A 5,466-nucleotide genomic window follows, 5' to 3' on the forward strand; every position below is an offset into this window, starting at 1 on the left:
TTGGACTAACATTATTAAATCTAAAGGTGAGTTGTTAGGATAGATGCTTAATAATGATTTCGACGGCAAATTTGAGCTTATCCGCGATCACACTTCGCTTCATTCATTTAACGATACGCCCGCCGTCGTCGGTCCCTTAACTTTCCCTTTAAGAAACTCGACCTGGACTTCTTTAATTACTGAAATTATAGGCGCACACAACAACAAATTCCCTTCGTTAAAACTTTACACCTCGAAGTTATCCCGGAACTTTGATTAGTTGGCCGGAGAGCAGGCGACAAGCAATAAAAATGCGCTGCTACCTTCTCCTTCGGCAAACGAAGCGTATGTGTCGGGATCGGTTAACGAGGCGAAGTCCTTCCAGCGAAATCGGGGATCTATTTACAGTTTGCTGTAACTTTGGAGCGGGAAGTTTGTTAATGGATCGGGAATTTTATTAATCCAGCTATTTATATTCATCTCAGAGCTGTTACCCTTACGTTTACACATTGCATCGTTATCCGAATTGAATATGAATTTTCCCTTTGGCTGAGCGTGCCGAACCACCCAGTGGCGTTCGTCTGCTTTATAACCCGTTATTTAATTACAAATGTTAATTAAATAATGTGCAATTTGCATGATATTTCCTTTATTATTTAATTTAATTTACGCGCCGCGTCCCTGTTAAAATTACGTTTTGTGTGTACAACATTATTTGCTTAAACAATATCCGGAGATTACAATTAGCAAATTGGCGTCGCTCCCCCAAAATCGATTCGTTCCACAACAAACAACGTTAACCATTAAATAATGCACAACTTGCAGAAGTGTTAGATTACTATAACTCGGACGAAAGTCAAAGGGAATATTGTATCAAAGAGCTTTAGGGCCTGTGGCGTTCTCTAGCCTCGTTAAGCTTTAGCGTATACTTTCGGAAGCGATACTACACTTCGATTTGTTTATGCAAATTGGTTTTTCGATTGCAGTTTATTGCTACATATTCATTTTCATTAGGCTATTTTCAATATGAAACCGGATCAAATATGCTAATTTGGTTTATATTTAAATTTTTGATTGCGCAACGGCGTCAGTGGAGGAAAAATAAACAAAAACAATTTATTCATGCAGTTTTCTGGAATTTTAATGCAACTTTTCCGCTTTTGACTGATGAATTCTAGACGAGGAAGTAAATTTCCCTAGTAGAATGTGTACATTTCGCTACTCCATTACAAACATGTTGAGTTTGTGCACGTATTCACCCGCTATCGTAAGCGAAAGTTTCTTAAACAATTCTATTTTATGTACAAAGTCTTGTTTTTGTGTAAGTAAAAAATCAATGGACTTTGCAATCTATTCAAAGCTCCCAAAGAAAGAACCTCAATCTCAACCAGTATAGTGGCTGGGGGAATTGTAAAAATCCGTAAGTAATTGGTGGAATTAATGTCTTTCTGGGATCTATTGATTTCTATAGCGCGTTGTCCTCATCATAGCTTTAGGAAATTCTCTGCTCTACAAAGATAACCAGGAGTAAACTTATCTCAGTCGGGTTTCCTTGCCAAAATAGCAGTCCAAAATGTGCGCGACTACATGTTTAGCGTCCCATTTTAAAGATGCAATTCATCAGAATTCGGAGCGTGGATAGCTACAGTGTACAGCCTAGAGCTAGTCGAATTCGGAGGTACCGCCAATAAAATTTGCTCTTGGGAAGAAGTGTTTGGGAAAAGGAAGAGCGTCTTTTAATTAATAAAAAAATAGGTACGGGTTAGTCTGGAGTACGTTTGTGAAGGCATTTGGGTCAGATTGGCCCGCTGAGAATTTAACGCAGCGCCAAATCCCGACGGGAAGTTCCAATCTGCAGCTCCATTGTTTGATTTTCCCGAAATATTGTCGGTTAACTATTTTGCTAAATAATAATCATAATAGCAAAGCTAAATAATCAAGTTCACTTAGAAGGTCTGAATTTTATTTTAAAGAAGGGACTTTATATGCAAACCCGTTTCAACTTGAGAGCTTTTATTAGTGTTTAGAGGTCCCGAAAACTGTTAATAGCCCTTAATAAGTGCCTAATTAGGCTTTAAGGGTATCTAGGAGACTTCATGAGCTTTCCTTTTGAAGAACTTTTTCACAGCTTCTTAATGACGTTTAGAAATGTCTAACGTTTAAGGGCTTTTGAAGATGCTTCTTTAACACAAATGTGTCTATAGACCCGAAAAAAGGCTCTAATGTCCGAAAATGCCCCAAGAGTCAACCTAGATAAACGTAAAGAGTTGAAGAATCTTAAAAGGCTTCTTAAAGAGTGGTTTAAAATTTAGCGAAGACAGATATTGCCCCAGATCTACTAATAGAAGACTTTGGCTTGCAAAGTTCAGAAAATGTATGGACAGATCCCCAGAAACATAGATAAAGCCACTAATTCGAAGACTTTAACATTTAGAAAAGGCAGAAGGTATTCTACCAGTAACAGATTTTAAAAATTTTTTGGCCTAACGAAATGTATAGTAACTAAGATCTGACCTTAAGTTGCCTTGAAGAGCTCGACTCTTAAAATTTTTTTAACATCTTACTCTGAACCTCGCAAGTCCCTAAAACGTTTAATAGAGGACGTTTGTTATCCTTGGAGACCCTTTTAAAGACTTTTCAAAACCCTACTATGCTACTTAAGGTTCTAAATACACATCAAAGTTAGATCTTCAAATACCCTGATGGTCTGTAAAAAACTACGTGACTTATTCAACGGCTATTGGAGACGCTTTGGGGATATTACCGACTCATACAAACTCTAAAGGGCATCTTAGTGCTCAGGAATCTCCATCTCTACATTATTTTATACACTAAAGCCATAGCAAAACTCTAAAGCACTGGATCGCTTTATATTTTTTCAACATTTAAACAAAAAAGCGTTGTTGGAACATTTGTGCATAAAGAAAAAACCTCTTCATCAGCTACGCACTCATGATGTCCAGAGGAATTTTACAACATTTTTCTGTCAGATACCCCGTCTGTTAGCAACAGAAACATTCTGCTGACACTTAGGTTGCAACAGTACATTGAGGATAACAAAATGTCTACTCATGGATCATTTTCTACTGGAGCTTTCAAACAGATAATCAGTGAGTAAGGAAAAGAATCAAACACGTCAAAAGTGTAAGCGGAAATGTAGTTTTAGCATTAAAAAAAAACCAAAAATATCTGAGAACAGAAAATTGCCAATTACATTCTCTTGACATAAAAGATATTTTTGTGTAAACTACGCCATGCGGGCGTTTTGTTTGGCTTCAGTACCTATAGTAACGATGGATCACCCTGTGTATGCTACTTTTAGTTATTTTTAAGAGTGGTTGTTTGAAATCTGAAATTAGATACAGGACTTTCACACATAGGTTTTCATTTCTACACAAAGTCGTCTACAATATACAGGGTTGCTGATAAGTCTGGAAACGGTCGATTATCGGCGAAAATGTACGAAATATCCAAATATGTTTTATGCAAAAGGTTTTGAATTCTTCAACGTCTATACTCCGTTCAATAGTTTTTGTCCAAGTAGATAGCCATGGAATTTTGTTTTTATGTTTAATAAAATTAAAACTCAGAATCAGCTGCGAACATTGAACTATATACTCTGTAACTGGAACGGCATCGCCCGTAATCAGCCATTGCCAGGGGCCGTGGCGAATTTTTGTGAGAGAGAGATGGGTAGAGGTAGGTATCCCTTACCTTGTTTAACTCATGTGGGCTTATGGGATGGTTTATACTACGTCTTACATTTTGCTTATTTTTGTCTAAATTAAGTTATTTAGAGATTTGCAAGAATGGTCATGAATTGTGTTGCATATACGTGCAATCATTTTTATAATAAAAATTCAAATATTCAATTTCATGGGTACGTTTTGATAAAATTTTTCAACCTCGACGCGCGCATTTAATATTTTTGCTGTTGGACAAATTCCAGTCTCGTCCGAGAAACAAACGTTCCATAAAACCAGCATAAGACATTCGTGTCAATTCGTTTCCATCTAATGGCAATGCGGTGACCACTGCGAGTAAATTGAATTTTTGCTCTTAGAGTAACCATGATACTTAAACTCATTTTATTTAAAAAAAAATGCTTTTTTAAATTTACGTTTACCTCGACGCCAATTGTAATTGTATTAGGTCCTTGCCTCCTTGCTAATATATTATGTAAAGGGTACGTTACAAACAAACACAACGAATGTTTCTAACTTTATTTTACGTTAATAAGCAAATGGAATGCGTTGAGCCACCATGAATGACATTATTGACATTATACTTTTGTAACTTCAAGATTCAAGAATCAAGTATGTGAGTGTGTGAGTGAGAAATGGCGCAGTTTACCACATTATTAAGTATATATTTTAAGATATTCCATTAACAAATAGATATTGGCACTTGTAAAAGCATCGACAAGCATTTATCTTTATCTTTCTAAGGCCCTAACCTCCCAGTTTATTTACTTATCTGTATTTTTAACCAAATACGTGTGATCGGTCCTGCATATGCAATACAAAACAACGTGCCAGACAAGGATGAGAATACCTACGTTATGCTGGTTGCCTAAAATCATTGCGGCACGCAATTTAGGCGCTCGATGCCGTTCCAGTTACAGAGTATATAGTTCAATGGCTGCGAAGTACAGGAATGTCTAATTTGACTATTTGAGGTTAAACGTACAATGTTGTCAGTGCTTTCACACTTTGTTTGCCACTAGACCTAATATGTTTGAATATCAGCGTCATGGATACGTATCAGACAATTGTGATTTTTATTAAGCAAATATGCCGAAAATCATAAATTCAGATGCGAAAATGCAAATTTTAAAAGCCTACAGGTATTATAAAACAGACAGGCCAGACCTAAGGAAAGCTGAAATCTTGGGAGCGTGTAGGTGGTGCGTAGGGGAGTATTTTGATATAGGACACTTGGGGTCGGAAATCTAAAATAAGGGTGCCAGAGCCAAATTTACCTTCTGGAATTTCGCGCCTGTAGGTAGGCAACCCAACCGGCCGGCGGTGCACACGGAGCGATCTCAGGCGGCGATGTGTGGCTGACACTTGATCAGAATTTTGTTTAAACCCACGAAATCCCGTCTGCAACGACGCGTATCAAGTGAATAAACACTATGGCAATAGTATAATAATAGTTGGCTAGATGTAGGAAGTGCATTGAGAACAACGGTGGCCACGTTGAACACTTGTAAACGTTATTGCTTTTGACTGTCGTTTTCCCTCCTTCCCTCCCATGTCGCTTCCTCGCGCTAACTCGCTCTGCATCGCTCCGCGCGAAACGTCGGTCGGTTGGGTTGCCTACATACAGCCGTGAAATTCCAGAAGATAAATTTGGTTCTGGCGCCCTTATTTTAGATTTCCGACCCCAAGTGTCCTATATCAAAATACTCCCCTAGGCACCCCCTATACGCTCCCAAACGGTGGCAGGTACTATAGGAATCACCCTGTATATATATTATATATA

The sequence above is a fragment of the Photinus pyralis genome, unplaced genomic scaffold (assembly GCF_008802855.1).
Source record: "Photinus pyralis isolate 1611_PpyrPB1 unplaced genomic scaffold, Ppyr1.3 Ppyr1.4_LG9, whole genome shotgun sequence".
NCBI classification, from domain to species: domain Eukaryota; kingdom Metazoa; phylum Arthropoda; class Insecta; order Coleoptera; family Lampyridae; genus Photinus; species Photinus pyralis.